Source organism: Aythya ferina (assembly GCF_964211825.1).
Source record: "Aythya ferina genome assembly, chromosome: 4".
Lineage (NCBI taxonomy): Eukaryota > Metazoa > Chordata > Aves > Anseriformes > Anatidae > Aythya > Aythya ferina.
This window is the reverse complement of record NC_140300.1, coordinates 23,377,428-23,395,519: the sequence shown is the minus strand read 5'-3', so window position 1 is coordinate 23,395,519 and position 18,092 is coordinate 23,377,428. Positions and strand designations below refer to the sequence as shown.

Here is an 18,092-nt window from a genome sequence, read left to right as displayed (position 1 = left end):
ATGTGGCAATAGTTTATTGTAAGTGCAAAACGGTGTGCAATGAATAGAAGCAGTTTGATATGATTTTCTGCTTGTAGTGGCTTTTCAGTCTCTAAAAAGCAAAACTGAGAGTATATATTGAAGTAGAAGCTCAAGTGTTTTCCTATTTTCTGAGTTGATATGAGCTTTATGTGTCTTTAAAGCACAAGGCTTAGGAAATACTCTTATTATGAGGTGTCTGTTTCAGTACAGCCAGGCATTCAGCTGTGCCTGCAGTTTTCAGAAGATGAACACATGACTGAGGAAGAGGAAGACCTGTCAGGAAAACAATCTGGGGTAAATTCAAGTTTTCAGGAAAACAGACTCTTGACCTTGGACCTCCTTCTGGACTCCTCAGAGAGAAGGCCACCTGGGAGGACTTGCAGAGGAAGATCTGGACTATGGTCTAAAAGAGGTCTGTTTTGGCAAGGACAAGAGAGATGGTTTAAGAATACATACAGCTGGAAGGATTCCTGGGAAATAGTAAAGCAGGTCAGGTTTACTGCTGGTATCCTATTGATTTAGGAGGCTAAGTCTCCAGCACTACATTGTGAACATAGTCCTCATCCCCTGATAGTCATGTGGCGGTGGTGGCAGAGAAGGACTCCAAAGCCTTAACAGAGGCTACCAAACCTTGATATGACAGGAGAAAGGTAGCCCTGAAACATGGGCTTACTGGGAACAGACAATTTGCTCTGTGTGTCTAGAATGCTATTTTTTTTCCTTGAAAAGCAGGAAAGCATATTTGAAGACACTGTAAAGCCAGGTAGCATAAAGCTGTCATTTATTTGTCAGGAAAAAAAAAAGGAAAAATCTATTATTATTCTTGAGCAATCTTTTCACTTTCCTTCTTTTAAAACACAATGACAGTTAATGATTAATAGACACCGTCCACAGTGCTGCCAGCAGGAAGCCAGCCTGAGTGTGGGGGAAGTCTAAATAATTGAAGTGAAAAGGTGACAGAGGCAGCCGTTAGTTCTTCTGGATAAGAAAGGCTTCATTGCCTGGCTATTTGCCCAAATAAAAGGGAGAATTTACCATTTGAGTAGAGTGATCTGTAGATTTCATGGTGGACTCTTCTCGGGGGCAAAGAAAACAACAGGGCTCAATGTTTCTAAATTTGTAGAAACTGATGCAAAACCTCCTAATTTTTAGTTGCATTACACCATAACCAGCTTGTCAGAAATTATTGGGCAGGATTCCAGAAACAAAACTGAGCGCCCTATCGCAGCATACTGACGCCCTATAGCAGCATGAATCATGTAGCACTGGCTAGCTGCCTTCACAGAGTGACTCTTCTCCATGGGCATCCTGGTGGTTGTGGGAGACCCTGCATACTTGCAAAATCAGGTCTGTAATTTTACAGGACTGAGCAAATCGGAGTGGCAAATGTCAAGCTGAAAACTAACTCCAGTCTTCTCAAGCTGGGCAATGAAAAACAAGTGCCCAAAATAAATAAGCACTTTTCAAAGAGTAGGTTTCAGTTTGTTTGCTGAACTGCACATTCTGCAGCTCTATGTCATGGAGATAAGCGGAGGGAGGATATTGTTTCAGATTCTCTTCAGGAGAATAGAAGAACCTTTCCTTCAGTTTTGTGGACTACTGTCTCATCTGACACCTCACATAATGTAGTTTCCTTTCATTTCTAGGCAGAACTTGAGAAGTGCCAGGAAACAAGCTGTCCTGTTTTCTACAGGAAAAGTTTCCTGGAGCCTAATTAGTCTTTTTGCACAGGCAATAACAATAAGGCAATTGTTAAATGATGGCATTTAACTGGTGATGTAAAATGAGATGGTGGTGTAACGAGAAGCCATCTGTTAGTTCCATGTGGTTGTTAGAACTTATAGCAGTGACCATGAAAGGATGCAGGGGCCATGCACTGGAGCACATGAACTGCGTGAGCCATTTCTGGGACATTTGGACATTGAGCTCAGTCTTTGCTAACTTCAGGGCTCTCCCCATGGCCCATGACTATTCTAGATATTGTTTTCTTGAAGAATTTGTGTCTGCTAATATCCTTCCTGATAGTCTTGTAGCTATATCATGTTGCTCCTTATACTAACTGATTGGCCCACTTCTATGTAACTTTTATGAGAAGGGGCTGGTGTTGCCCAGAGTCTTGTTTTGGCTTACGTTTGAAGGAATGTCTGGAATCTATTTAATGAGACCCTGTTGTGCAAGCTGGTTAGGTGACTGCCTAACACCCTGGTCACGGAGGTGACAGTTAAATGCTGGAAAATTTCGGAACAAGTTTTTTTTGTGCACATATATTTTACCATAACTCAAAGGAGCTTCCTAAAAAAATCATTTTTCTCTAACATTTTTCATTGTGTCTGTCACTTGCAGGTGGCAATGAGCTAGCACCTTTTCATGTTGAGATTCTCACTCTTGAGCCATTTAATTAGGATAGTGATGTTGTGTGGAGAATAAGAATTGGAATTAATTTTTAATATTTTTGCATCCAGTAACTCCTGAATGTTTTGGAAAAAAATCTATAAAAATGCAAGGAGATCTCTCATATGTCATCTTGTACTTAATATCCTGCTGAAGAGGATATTGTTATTGCAACACTTATTTCTACACCAGCATTCAACTATTTACAGACATGCTCTATTCTTACATCAACGTGTAACATTAAGTGGCTCTCCACAGCCAATGTCGGGTGTGTGCTGGAAGTGTTCCAGAAAGGTATTGAAACAACATAAAGGAGAGTGTAATAGAGGCTAATGACCTTTTCAAGTTTTGTTTTGTTTTGTTTTTTTTAACATGAAGGGGAATCACAAATGTATTTTGGATTTGTTTCCTAAAAGCATCACACTCAGTCCAAGTGATAAGAATTGTAGGAACGAAGGCTGAAGAGAGAAATTGGAGTTAAGGGGCTTCGTGTGAGAGCAGAAAATACTAATGATTCCTTGGATGTCAATGAGAAGGAAGGATGTCAAAAAAGAGAAAAAGAATTAATTTAACAAGCAAAGTCAAGCAAGAGAAGGTCATGGAGAAGAAAAGAGGCCATGGCTGTGGCAGGACAAAGCTGAATGCACAGGAATGCACAGGAGCTCCATGATTGAGACACAGAAGCATTTAGCTAAGTTACAAACAACAGCTATGTATGAATGGAAGTCAAGGATCTATTTTGTCTACTACATCCATAATAGTACTGCCTAGAGGCATTCTGCCTGCAGAGACTTAGGAGGTAGCGGCAACCTTCCTACAGTGTAAAAACTGTAGGGAGGTCATGTCCTGATCCCACAACTACTTCCCATCTGGTAACGCTGAGATGATTTTCCCTCCCTGCTTAACAACCTTGCATTGAAAGGTGGCTGCTGTCAGATACCAGAGTGGTGTCTAAAGGAAGACTCCCGAGGGACTTTACAAGTTGATGCGAGGGAGGAGCAGGGCTCCTGCCAAAGAGCAGCTTGAGGATGAAGGAGGCACCAGAGACAAAGGCTCAATCTGAGGCCATCCGGGTATTAAACAGGGAGGGGACACACCTAGCCCTCACGGAGGGTGAGCTGGAGACTGGTCGCTTTTGGTTGTCTGAAGCAAAAGTCACGTGTCTACTGTGATTTTTTTAGAGGAAGTGGCATAGAATTATTTCTTTTGAGCAACAGTTTTTATTCAGAGATTTTGTGTATTTAAGCTCTTGACAGCAGATCTAATGTTCTTGCTAATAGAGCTAAATTACAGAACAGAGGCTTCATTTTTATTATATAACATATTGTAAGTCTGCAGTGGTTCTGAGTGAGACTGGGGGAAAAAAACAATGTTGTGTTAAGTGTGTGACCTGTTTTGATTGCTACATCTGTCATGTTTCTCTTCCAATCCTGATTTTTCTTTCCACTATCTTAATATCTTTGAGTTTGATAAATTATTTCTAAACACAGGAATGATGAAAACTACAAGAATTGGCTCTAAGACTGCTTAGTTATTGCATTGTGTGAGGATAGTTTTCTTTAATACACCACCTATTTACAAAGTACTCAGAAGCTGATTTATTACATCTCATGGGCACTCTGCATTTCTCTGGATATTTTGCATTTTCTGCATTTCTAATGGATATTTTCCTTAGCTCCTGTGACTTCTGGATGTCTGCTGTCATTTTGGACTGTGAGAAACTGATGTACCAACCAGCTTGCTTCAGCTGATGAAAAAGTCTGTGTTAGAGGTAGGTACTACCAGATCTCCATTCCCAGACTAATCTTTTAAATCTACATTAAGAACTGGACTGGAACCATTATGTTTTTTGAAATTTTCTATGCAATTTCTTAAAAACATTAATGTATTTTCAGGATTAAATTTGCTTGTTATACTTTGGAGCTATTATGTGAAATCAAAACTCTTGCCAAATTTGTGGTGGCCAATAAAAAGAATGTTGAATTCAATGAACTGCTGTCTAAAATCCCAGGGTTTATGTTTTTGGCTAGAGGTAGGGATTTGAGATTCCAGAGCTAGAGTCTTGGGTTTATTCGTCCAAAGATCCACCCTGAAGGTGTGGACATCAAAAAAAAAAAAAAGCTCCTGACTTTGGGAAGGTCCCAGTGATGGGCACATCTGGGCCATCGAGGACTCTTGGCTGCACTGAGTTGCATGCCTTAGAGCACTTGTTTAGCATTTGGCAAAAGCTCATCAATCCATAGGTATTTTTACTAAAACAGTTTGTTCCACATTTTCTGACAAGTATTCATCCAAACATATCCAGTGAGTTTAATTGCTGAGTAACAGGAGCCATAATATTTCACCAAGCATTCCTACAACAATAGGATATATTTGGGTCAAACTACAGCATGCATCTTCAGTGCTAAATTAATATCCTCTCTGCTATTGTTAGTTCAGGCAGCTTATAGCTAGCTGAAGTACAAGAGAAGCTAATATTAAAAATTACTGAGCAGTGGCTAAAATGGCCAGTGAATTGGTAATATGTCATGTAATTATCCTGAATATTTGTGAAGGCACTTTTATTATCTATTCAAGTTACATATTTTACATATATATAGAAAACCACTGCACTATGACTTTGGACTGATTTACGTGGCTTTGTCTTGTTGGAATTGAATGCAAGTTTTATGAGAAAAGTGACCTTGAAATGTCCAACAAAAATTATTCAGAATGTTCCAGTATTCAGAACGCAGCTTATGAACAAGGATAATTCTTTGTTGAATTAATTATAAATGATGTAGACAGTAATTCAAACATATATTTCCTTGAGGCACCTAAAATCAGATTTTTTAATACTTTTATAGTAGATAGCTGTAGGTTTTCTAGGGAATTAAGCTTAAGTTCCATATTGTGTTATCACTGCCATATGGATTATCTTTGCCTCACCCACCTAGACACCACAAATTGTTGGTGACAACATCCCTAGCTCCCGCTCTGATTCCATGCTAGATTATTTTAAAATAGAGATAGCGATGTTTCAGAATTGCCTCTTGTGGATGTGATTCTGCTGTGGGAGCACAGCCTGACATAATAGCATAGCTACTTTACTATATTGCTTGGAGGATAAGATTTTAAACACCTGTTCAGATATGAATGATACATTTACTTCTCATATCTCTACACTGAAAACTCATTTTGCTCTGAAGATAGAAGTAGTTCCTCCTGCCAAATCCCTGAACACCCTCATTTCCATCCAGGAACCTGTTGACCTCTCAGAAGCAATCTGTTCCACCCAAACTCAAATCAGCTGATTCCAGATGGAATGGGTCCATGTGTTAGAGCAAGTTTTTGAAGAAGGTGATTGAACTAAAACTACATGCATGCCCTGGTTGTTACTCTTTATAATTGCCCCTAATATATCAATCTGTTTAAAACAGATACCTACTGAGTAGTTATAGCCTGCCTGTGTGGCAAAAAATATGTAGGCCTTTAACAGAAAGTATGTTAGCCTTGTCAAGAAGTTATGAAACAGGATGGAAAAGATTTATTATGTGCCTTTAGGGCAAGTCACAAATATGCTGGAGGCCAAATGCTGGATGAAGAACAAGCTGTTTTGATCTCAACAAAGTTTTCATACTGCATCATATTTTTTACTGTGTGCTCAGATGACTCCAAGGCCAGTGTGTGGTAACACTATTAACTCTGGTAAGTACATACGATTTTGGAGTTGTGATACAATTAGTTGTGAGAAACTAGCATATAATACAAGGAAAGGAAGAGGAAGAGCATACAATACAAATGAAAGGGTGTTTCTTGAACTTGCATTGAGGTAAGCTCTGTATGTATAGGCCAAACCTATACATATAGGTATAAATCTATAAATAATATGAAAATGACATGTAAGGGGTATACTGTATATAGTCTATGTCTGTGGAAGTAATTCACACTCTGTAGTACAGAAAACAGAATTTAAGAAGCTACAAGAATGTTTCATTCTCCTAGGACTATCTTTGCTGTTATGAAACCAAAGTCTCCATGTTGACACCCAAGTTTCTTTTCTGTACACTAAATGTAATTTTGAGTGCAAACTTTCTTTAGAAGCCAGAAAGCTCTTCAGAAGAAAAAAATGTTGGCGAGTTGGATATTGTTGAGCTAAATCATACTGTGCAGACCTTCTATGAAAAATTAGCTCCAGAATTTACCGTACTGCTTAAATGAGGCCTGTAGTTAAAAGCAAAAATATTTGCACTATGAGCAGATCAATTCTATTCTGCAGGACATGCCTATAGTAGGAATAATTCTTCAATGTCAGTTTAGCAACAATTTTTTTGTATCTGCCTGAACACCTCTTCTGAGATAGAGCTGGTAATCCATCCCATTAAAGACTTAAATACTTCTTTTATACTAAAACATTTTTCTTTATTCCATAAATATCTGGTGGTGCTTATTCTGAACTGAAGTGGGATATACTGCTTAATGTGACATTGTGAGCTCTGAATTTAGAGATGATGAGTGATGTCAAAGTGTTCCTTTTTCAAAGCAATTATTTTGATAAAATTTTCTTTAATACATTGTGTAGGCCTATTAAAAGACCTGTCAACAGAGGCCCAACATAAATTTTTCATTTCCACAGATGGATTTATCAGAGATAATGGATAATTTTTTAAATTTTGTTTCAGAGACTTCTAGTGGAGCTAATCCCAGCAGAACAGTGAGCATAGTGCTGTTCTAGCATTTACCTGAGCATTTAGCCACCATTTCTGTCTCGACCCAAATCCCCAACTGCACTGACCTCTGCAAGAGCTGGGCCTTTAGGATTACCTGAAAGGGCATTAAAGATAAAGCAGGAACTGAGTTTCCACTTTAGCCAACATGTAGGACTCAGCTGACCTTCTTCTGAGATGTTCTCATTAATTTCAGTGGATATTGAAGTACAGCATCTCTTTTTCCTCCCCAAACTAGACTAAACCTTCTTCCTTCCCCCTGTTCCAACATCCTAAAATCAGGGGAAGAAGTGCAGATGGGGAAACTGTACTCTTTCAGGTTTCCTGGAATGGGATTTATCCAGTCACCAGGCAGAATTTATGTCTCCGTCTCCTTAAGATAAAATACAGAGTGTCAGCAGAAGCAGTATCTTTGTGGTAATTATATTTATATGTTAATAAATGCATAGTGCTCTTGCTTTACAATAAAATAGAAGCTGCATTTTAATTTGATCTTAGTATTGGTCAGATGAATAAACGTATCATTTCTTCGTCAAGCAGAAATATTACAGAAATGAAGTTAAAAAGCATTTGGATGCACCAACTTTGTATTTAGTTGATTTTACCTGAGGAAAAAGTACATGGATTATGTTGCTGTCGGATTGCTGTCCATGGCAAAGTGTGAAGACAAACTGGATTAAGGTAATATAAGTAAAATACAAGACAAATGTTACTTCAAATACATGCTGATATTTATTGAGATGTTGCAGAGTCATCATTAGGTTTAACTCAATATAAAGGACGTTATAGAAACAGCAGCAGCAACTCTTGCAGTGCTGTTGCTGACTTGGGGATTTTATGAATGTTACAGAACTTTTAGGAAAGCTCCAGAACTTTTGCCAAGGAAAATAAAAGGCTGGAGCAGTCAACTCAGGGTGTTGAAATAGATGAAAATAAACCAAAGTAAACAGGAATTGTCAACTTTTTACAAATCAATCTTATACTTCAATTAAGGAAAGAAAAAAATGCTAGCATGCTTGAGTATGTGCTAAGCATGCTATATAAAGTCATTTATTGTCACCTGTTAAAGGTTATTTTTACAGAGAGCAAATTGAAGGGGAGTTTACCAATGACTTCACATTAGACATTAGATCAGATAAAGGGAGTATTTCAGACTTATGCATTTGATATGCTATGTATACAAAATTTATGTGGACTGTTTTAATGATGTTCACTGTGTATCATCTGTTTAGAACACAAGACATCACCACAAGTACTACCGTTTGACAGTTCTAGATATGCTTCAGGATGGAAATTCATGAAGCTCGTATCTTTTGGGAATTTTGTAATCTTGGCTTTCACTGAAGTTTCTAGATAATTTTACATATTTTTTAATGACAATAAAACCTACAGTGGTATGACATAAAAGACCTGTTACTGATTGCATACTTTCAGATGAATAAGTGTCAATTCAATACATACAGTGTGTCATTTTCCAGCAGATAAACCAATTTTTGTGCTATTTAATTCACCAAGAGGTGGCAGCCTTCACTTGATTCCCTCTACACTTGTCCTGTGATGTAGGTTGACCAGATATGTGGCACTGATACGCATTGAGGCATTGATACGCTTGTACAATTGTTGGTGGATGTCTAGAGATGGATTTTCAGGCTGTGCCAATACCGTTGGTATTCTGTATTATTGATTTGATAATAAAAGAGCTGGAAGAAGACAAAATGTATAAGAAATTAAGTTGTGACCTTTGTTATGAATTGAAAGAATCACCCAAAAGAGGATTTGTTTTGAAGATTGAGTCCTACTTCACTTTGAGCCCTTTGCTAACAATCCCAGTCCATGCTGAAAACTGGATCAGAAGTTTTGTTCTGTTTTCCCTAAGGAGCATGGGAATGTTCCTCTGCCTCTGGTTGGAAGTTCTGGACAATGGTATGTACGATGCATTCATAAAAACACACATACAAAACATTAAAAACTGATTTACTTGTTCTTTTGTTGTTAAATATTCATTATTTTTAATGCAATTAAAACTATCCAAAAACACATCATGCAATGATTTCCTATTTATTTATTTATTTTTTTTTCTGGAGGAATGGTGGTCGGTCTGTGCAGTTGTAATGGATGTGTCAGCATGGTGTCTGAATGCCAGCCGGCTAACAAAACTGTCCAAATGTGTACCTCTGTGATGACACACGGACTATGTACTGGTGATAATGTTTGTTTGCTAATTATTTCTTCCCTCTGGGAAGTTTTATGGAAAATCTAAGATGAAGTGTTTAGGTAGTTTTTTTTTTTTGTAGGCTTAGTTTTCTCAGAGTTAGATTTCTTACTTTAATTATTTGAGCTGTTGTTTATGATGAAAGAAAATATCTCCACAGATTGTATGTCCCAACCTGAGAGAGTTTAGGATAGGTGAATTGAATAGCTGGTTTAACATACCCATGTCTCCCCACAGACATCAGAGGGAATATCAAATTAGATCTGAATTTGAAGAATTAAAGTAAGACAACATGAATCTTTATCTTTAAAATACAATTGTAGGCAGGCATTAATTTTCGCAGTTCTTCTAAGATCTTGTGGGAAATGTGTGTGAACAAAGTACACAGAAACAAAATATTCCTGCTGATCTTTGTTGCCTCTTACTTTTATCAGGAAGAGATGGTGGAAAAAAAAAATCTGATTTTTTGGGGGTGTTTTGAATCACTGAGATGACAATGTTTAGTTATTTCATGAAGAGTCTTTAAACTTTATAGCTAACAGATGTTTCTAAAACATGATTAAGGCCAAAGAATATCTAAGGCAGAACTATATCTTGTGAGATTTTGATTGCTTATCTTTTGCCTTCACATTTGTGAAGAATGTCACAATTTGATTTTAAATTTTCCAGCCTATGAGGAGGAATACTGATAGGAACCAGAGTGAGATAATGGCACTGTGTTTGTGTTTTAATCTCCCATATGCCTTTTGAAGTCAGATCAGTAATTTCCACGATCATTTGCATTAACAGAAATCTGGAAAAACATATTAATAATGATTTCTTTGTTGGTAATAACAGTCCTGGACATCTGAAGAACTCCTCTGGTAACTGTAGGACAAAAATCACAGAGGAAACAATAGAAGGGCAGAGAAGTTGGCACTGACAGACAAGATGCAATGACTACAGGAATAATGCAGCTGTATGTATGTGCTGCAAGTATCTTGTTCAAGCACAACGCTCATCCCCTGTTTCTGTGACCACCAGTGGCACTGCTTACAGCACATACTAGTTTTTATGTTATCATGGTGACATGAAGGTCCTTAGAAAGGTGATTTAAAACACAGCATGCGTTTTTCAGTTTTTAAAATATTTCATCACTCCTTGAACACTTGCAGTGTTAAGGAAAGAAAATGTATTTTATTTGTGATGGGGACATTTTATTTCAAAGATGTATCTGCAGTATGCATTTGTACTAAGATACTCTGAAGTATGTTCACAATGTTCTTGGTCTTATTTGTGTACTGCAGAGGCTTCTTATTCTGACTGGAGCCAACATACACGTCTTAGGCTATTCAAATAAATGAATGTCTGGGCTGGAATAATCTGCACATGGATGAAAAAGAGAGGAAGGTTAAAAGCTAAATGAGACTGTTCGGAAGATTTACAATCAGCTGTGAAAGATGTTTCCCTGCACTAAAGCTAATCAAGACAATGAATTTTCATGTTTGTCTTGTATTACCGAGGAAATTGAATCAGACGTCTCTGGGGGATTCCTTTATTATTTGGTATTTGCACACTGGCACCCACACTTTTTTAGCTTCTGGCAATAAGATAACGTCAATGCACATATGGTAGCTAGGCTTCTCGCAAGGAAGTGAAGAAGCAACATTTCCCAACAACCCCAAACGTATGTTATCTAACGGAAAGATATCCGGCACTTCCACATTGAATGTGTTCCTTTCCTATCTGTAGGGTGGTCCAATTTTGTCAGCTGCGAGGGACAGATTGGGTTTTAGGATGCCTTGTGGGCTGTGTTTGGTTCTCACTGCTGGGAGTGGGAGAACTAATGCAAAGAGCTGGTTTGCCGTGATGGCTTGTGGAGGAAGCTGGGCTGGTGCCTAGGGGCACGAGGCTTCCTGACCACAGCAGCTGCTACGCTGCACCCTGTGGCCAACTGCTGCTGGTGGAGAACCAGGAGGAGGCACAGCTCAGGCTCAGTTCACTGGACAAGATGCTTTCCTCCTCCCTGGGCACGAGGAAGCAAGCCAGGGCTGCCAGTTGGACCATGGTGTATAAAGATTGTGCATTTTTAAGTCAAGGATTGCTAAAACACATTCATAACTACAAAATGCTTTTTATTATTATTTTTTTTTACTATTATTTTGTTTTAATTATCTTTTGAGAGGTACACAAAATGAAATGACCCGTGTAAGTGCCTTGCTTTGGCTGAAGGAAGAGACCACAAAGCCATAGTTCCGCTGAAACTACAACACTGAGGTCCAATTACAGTTAGAAGTGGCTCAGGCCATCTGTTTAGATGGTTAGACTTGATTTGGATTAACTTGTCCTGATGCTAGCACATCATGTTTTCATAGCTAAGTCTTATTCCTTCAATTCCTTTCTGGTATCTCAAGTTTCATAAACTATTTACAGATCTTCAAAGTTTTCAGGATCTATGAAAGGTTTAAATCAGTAAAAGAAGACTATTCAGCCCTTTCTGGCACATGGAAACACCATAGATTAGCTCTTTGGTCCAGAATATATATACATGTGTATATATATATATATATATTTAATACAAGCATTTTTTAAAAAAGATCACCATCAGCTTCCTCCGTTGTAAGTGAAATACCTATGGAAACAAGGCAGGATTTTATTAAAGTGATTATTACTGACATTCCAGATCTTTCTTAGACACTCACAAAAATGAAACTGCTGTGGACTTACTGCCTGAATAGAAAAATAGAGGCAGCCCTTCCAGCTGCCCCATGGGACAGGTGTTCCCCATCTAGCCCTGACGAGGTGGGTGTGTGAGGTGGCACCTAGAAACAAGAAGAAAAGCCTGGTGCCACTCGTATGGTTTCCTGAGGGTTACCTCATGCTTTTTGGCTCTCCTGCATTCACAAAGGTAAGTTTTGCAGGCTTTGTTTTTTTTGATGGGGCAGAAATTTCTGTGTGCTTGTTAGATGTCCCTTGAGGAAGAAAAGGATGAGTGGGAGCTCACTGATCTCTCCATAACATGGGCAAGGTAAAGAAGCAGACAGGAATTGCTAGGTAGGGGGTGCGGCTTTCTTACTGAGAAAGGCTCTAGGAGAGAGGCTCAGAAAAGCATAATTAAAAGGATAGGGGATCATGAAGCTATAGGGATATTTATGTTGCTGTTGTATGTATAGGAATATTCTGATACATGCTTCTGAAGGAGGCAGAGGTACTTCATGGATGTCCATGCTACTTCAGAGGCTTAGAGGAATGTGGGGAATAAGCCAGCAGTATGTCAATGGTAAAATAACATGTGACTCTCATCTTCAGATAAATTAAGAGGTAGTACCTGACTCCATTAAGAGAAGTCAGGGAGATATGTAATTAAGTATGGAGCTATGTGAGAAAAGAAGCTGTAGCTCATTTGTGATAAAGTAAGTGTCAGCTGCTGGGCTCTGATGAGGGGCTTTCTGTGGAAGTAGAAGAAGCAGGCCAGAGTGGAGGCCTATAAAGGTGTTCCTGGACAAAGTTTTCATTATTTCCAGTTTGAGGTAAAATCACTTAATGATAATAATGGCCTTTTACAGGAATAAATTGCAAGGGTGTTCTAAAAATGGAATATCTGGTTTATGGGCTTTGTAAAATAGTTATCCTTTAATAAAAAGGGGTTATATGACTATGAATCTGATGTCTTTATGTGGTACTACTAGCAGTATTGTCCCAATTTAGACAGGTAAGTCTATGCAAGTAGGCAATTCAGTCCAAAAAAATCTGCTTTTTTTTTTTTTCTTTTCTTTTTTTTTTTTTTTTTTCTTTCTTTAAACAACAACTAGAGCTATAGTACCTTATTTATATGTGAGGAGCCTCTGGTGTTGTTTTTTGCTAACATGTCTACTATTGTCCCTTAATGACTGGGAATCTCAGTAAACTGTGGGGTATTGAACAACATCATCTTCTTGTGCTGGTACTCTGCTTTGTTGGAACCATGGTGAGATGACCTTGAAATTCCCTAATCCCACTAGCAAGAAGAGTTTCTGTTTAAGTGAATTTAACTCTGTGGTATGATTGCAGCTTCTTTGTGTGCTATGGAAGAGAAAACTCCTCCTCCAGCAGGAGGAGACAGTGAGGGAGAGGAGGACTTGCTTGGTTATAAACCAAGTTTAATGAATACTGAGTTATGCTGGCTAGCCAGTTATCCTCACACAACTTTGAAATGAAATCCTTGTGTACTTCTTTCTGGTAGCTCTTCTAATTCAGCACATTTTACTTTATGCTGAAGTCCAGATTTCCTCTGTCTAGGGCTATAAAGATGGTGAAGGGCCTAGAGGGGAAGAGAGGAGCCTAGAGAGGAGTGGCTGAGGTCACCTGGCATGTGCAGCCTGGAAAAGAGGAGGCTGAGAGGACACCTCATCAGTCTACAGCTTCCTCACGAGGGGGAGCAGAGGGGCAGGTGCCGATCTGTTCTCCTTAGTGACCAGTGATAGAACCCAAGGGAATGGTGTCAAGCTGAGGTAGGGGAGGTTTAGGCTAGACATAGGAAGAGGCCCTTCAATGAGAGGGTTGTCACACGCTGGAACAGGCTCTCCAGGGATGTAGTCATGGCACCAAGCCTGTTGGAGTTTAAGAAGTGTTTGGACTGTGCTCTTAGGCATATGGTCTGGATTTTTGTGTGGGCCTGTGTCGTGCCAGGAGTTGGACCCAATGATCCTTATGGGTCCCTTCCAACTCAGGATATTTTGATTCCTAAGCAGGTACGGTAAACCCTCCTCTAGTATAAGTGCTTTGCTTGTCCTGTTTGCTCTGTGTGCCTGCCATATGTCTGACTCCCTGAATCTAGAGGTTGGATCATGGAAGAAAGAGTAGAGATAATGTTTTAAGTTATATAGAATGAAGTTGCATCAACTTGCTGAGGACTGCCCCATGTTTTTGGAGAAGGTACTTTGTTGCAAGCAGAACTTCCAGCTCCAGCAAACAAACCCTTGGTTGCATATGTTGTCTGTGAATGTCCATCCTTTTCCCACATCTCTTCTATATCTGTGAAATAGCTTTGTGTGGTCCACAGGTATCTGAACTGAGGAATAATTAGTTTTCTTGCTGTAATAGCTTTCCTGTGTCTACCATATGTTGTTGATGTAACAGGATGGTGTGGGGAACTGTTTTGCAACAAGTGTGTTAAAATTAGCCAGGTAGGAAGCAAAGAGGTGCTGTCCCCAAATGAACTTGATTGGAAGACAGAAAAAATTATTCCTTAGTGGGAGGTAGAGACATTACTGTTTAGATGTATAGTCTAACTCTTACAGACAGAGTGATTAAAGCCATCTTGTATTAAATTGTACTCTGCAATTCTACCATTAATACAAATATTTATCTCAACCTTTGTGCAACTTCTGTGAAGCTGCAAAGCATCCAAATACTACTTTTATAAGCTTATTGCAGTATATATAGTATGAATATTCTTTCTAGATTAAGGGATGAACTATATTCAGTACATCAGGGAATATGGTGATCATGAACTTTAATGTTTTATTATCTAGTTGAGATGCATATTACTGATAAAGAACTTCATCCCTTAATTTTCATAGGAGCTGTATACTTTTTGAAGGTAATTAATACAGGGAAAAAAAAGGTAGTATATCATATTGTCTTTCTTGTTTCAATAAAAATCTTGTATGATTTTTGGGCCTTAGAACAAAGCACAGAATGTTAGGCCTATGTGGAGACACCTGCCATAAACTTTTACTTTTGTCAGGGTGAGCAAATACATAACTGATATTTATTTATTAAGGTAGATGAAGTGGAAGCTCTTTAACTTGTATTACTCTGCAGCTATTCCAGTAGTTTTATCATGCTTCCAGGATGCTGAACTGGGTAGGAATGTGAACTGCGTTAGATCCCTTCCTAAATAGGTTTATAGAAGGGGGTAAAATCATTAGACTCAATTTCTGTTTAATTGGCTTCTAGGGAAGGGCTTAGTCTTTTCATGCATGCCTACTGTATCTTTCCACCTCTTCCTGTTATTTCAAGGGAATCGATGATTTTAGAGTGTTTTTAACGCAATGTGGAATAATTGAAATGAAAGTAGTTTGAAGACTTCAACTTTAATGAGAGGCTCCTGAGATCTAAAATGAACTCTGCAGTTACTTATAACATGAAAGAGAAATTAGCTTCATACTGAAACAGATTTTTCATAACTTCCTCATAAATATTTGATATACTCATTTCATGCTTCAGTGGAGGAAACAGACTTTGAGCTGGACCTGTCTGGAGAAGTGGCTGTTCTGCTGCATCCACCATGTGAACTGTTGAGAGTTAAGGTCTTCGCTCAGGTTATTGTCTTCAGACAAACAGGCATAGTAAGCTCAAAAGTCCAAACAGTCTTTTCGTTTCTTCTTCCCCTCCAATGAGTTCATTGACTGTTAATTTGTGATCTAAGTGTGCTTCTTCCCTCCACAACGTAAAGTATGACTACTCAAGGTAGTCAGGCTGAAGCACATAAGAACAGTTCAGGAAAATCTGGTTTATTTAGAAAGTGTCTTGCAATTTCTGGTATGATGGCAGTGCATTCAGCTTATGAAATCCAATCACATGGTCTTGGATGCTGACTTTGGCACAAAAACCTCTTCCTGGTGGCTGGTTGAAATGGACATCTGTGAAGTCTTCATGCTGGTCATACTTGGTGTGATGGCTGACTTTGGTGTCAGTGTATTTGAAGTAGGCATCTAAGAGCAAAGAAATGAGTGATCAGTAAGTACTATCTTGTCAAGCTGTTGTTATAAGCTACCAGTTGACTTCTTTTTCTATTATCCAGACTTCTGACTAATCTGATATTGAATCAGTGTAGTTCTTCCTAAGCTGACACATCGGTATCAAAGGCTTTTTTACACAAATTTGTATCTTGTTATTTTTTGGAAATGACTCATTGCTACCTTTACTTGATAGCTATAGATCTCACCTGTGATGCCAGTTGTTATACTAGACTTGAAGAGGCAGGGTGCCATCTTAGCAGGATGTTTGAAGAAGTCTCTTAGGAAAAAAGAAAAGCAGTCAAAAATAGAAGTAGGATCTTGATTTCTCTTGTGAGTGCTGTAATGACCATTGATTGGTGTATTCTGGGAGTATAAGAGTCATTGCCTTATTTCATAACTAAAAAATACCAGAGTATTTGGAATGCTGATTATAAAAGTCTTGCATCATACTTGCAGCATTCATTAAACTGAACATATTTATAGGGTGTTTTTTGGAACATTCAGACATTCTTTTAGGTTTTCACACAAAGATGTATGATACAGAAAAGACTCTGATCTCAGGAGCTGACATGCTATGGAGGCTGTGTTGTGTTGGTGATGCAATGATAAATTTCCATCTCTTCTAAGGATTTCCTCAAATGCTTAGAGCAATAATATTTTGAAGTGTTCCTGAGGCCTGTTAATGAAGAAAATTGAAATAGTTCACAGTGACAGTGACCTTTGTAGAAAACTCAAACCTGATTTGAAGAGGAGCCTTAAGGCTTTTTCTAGCCTGTCAAGCTGACCTTTTTATCGTAGTCTGTCTTGTTTTGAGCACAGCTTTTTCACATATCTACATATTCATGTCAAATGCTCCCAATGTCAGTTACCAAGCCAGGTATTCAAGATGGAATAACAACCACTCTCTGGTAGCTGGAGAACATTTTGTCACAAGATGCCATCACCTAACAGAGAATAAAATCTCATTTTAGTGTAATGCCTTATAAATGATGAGTAATGTGCATGTTGGGATAAATATTTTCAAAAACAGCTTCAAGAGTAGAATAAGCAGTTTCAACTTTAATTCGTGCTATGGGCCTAAGCCATGAAATATAGCTTTACTTCCATATCTCTGTATTTCTGTGAGGCTGCTTTAGCAGGGCCAAATGGGTAGCCTATGAAATACAGTATTTCTATGAAGAAAATAAGCTCTCATCACAAGCAGCTAGTCATTAAAAAAAAAAAAAAAAATGGGCCACATCAGTCTTGATATAAACGTGTAAATAAATCTAGAGTAACCAGCCACAGTGCTGATAGGTGCATGGTTGGCTAGCTCTGAAATATTAACTTACTCTACAGTAAATTAGCTAGGGGTGAAGCTAGTTGTGTTTAAAAGTGCCTTTTTTTTTTTTTTTGGTAGCTGGAGTAATAAAGCAGGTGTGCTTGCTTTCTAGCAACTAAAGTCATGACTTTGTGCAGCTGGTGTTGTGCCAAGATCAGTGGGGGGAAATCCACTGATTTCTGAATACTCTTGCACCTGAAGAACTCTAGCTGGTAAGACAACACTCCTGAGTGCATGAAAGGATGCTTACTGCATATGTAAGCACTTGGAGGCTATAAATCAAAAATGAAGTTAACTTATTACAGTTGGATCAGACAGCAATAATCTGTTGTTTATATTCATGTTATACTTAGATTTTTGTGCTAAATTGTTCAGAGTTTTGCAGGAAGACGTGTATTTCAGCTGGTTGTCTCTCTTCTATGTTCTTTTGTTTCCTTGCAAGGTCTGTGCTCTCTTGATTTCACTAATGCAAACACTATTGCCCTTGCAGTGACTTACTCTGCAGTCTTGTGCTATAAATCTGTTTGTATTGATTTTTTTTCCCTCACTGGTGAGGGAAAAATGAAATTGTGGATTCTTCATACATGTTCATAGGATATACTCTTTCCTGATGTTTCTTGCTGAATTACTTTTGGACATAATTAAAGATTCCTTCTATGCTATTGTAAAGCATCTATGAAAGTCCTCTGAGAAGTGCAACTACCAAAAGCTAACCTCAAGTTCTCTGCTGCCCTTTT

The 18,092-nt window shown here is 38.4% G+C and overlaps 1 protein-coding gene across 25 annotated transcripts in view; it reads left to right on the top strand.

Moving 5' to 3' along the window:
* The first annotated feature begins 12,095 nt into the window (after positions 1-12,095).
* LOC311435859 (uncharacterized protein) overlaps positions 12,096-18,092 on the top strand; it is an 89,488-nt gene continuing 83,491 nt past the window's right edge. For 14 of the 25 annotated variants that reach the window (XR_014692440.1, XR_014692441.1, XR_014692442.1 and 11 more), the window contains exon 1: positions 12,162-12,217. The gene's annotated coding sequence lies outside the window, so the exon portion shown is untranslated. Of the gene's footprint in view, positions 12,218-12,251; positions 12,338-12,705; positions 13,022-18,092 lie in introns of those variants that run through there. The other 11 variants (XR_014692439.1, XM_084517367.1, XM_084517370.1 and 8 more) reach the window with 6 other exon arrangements.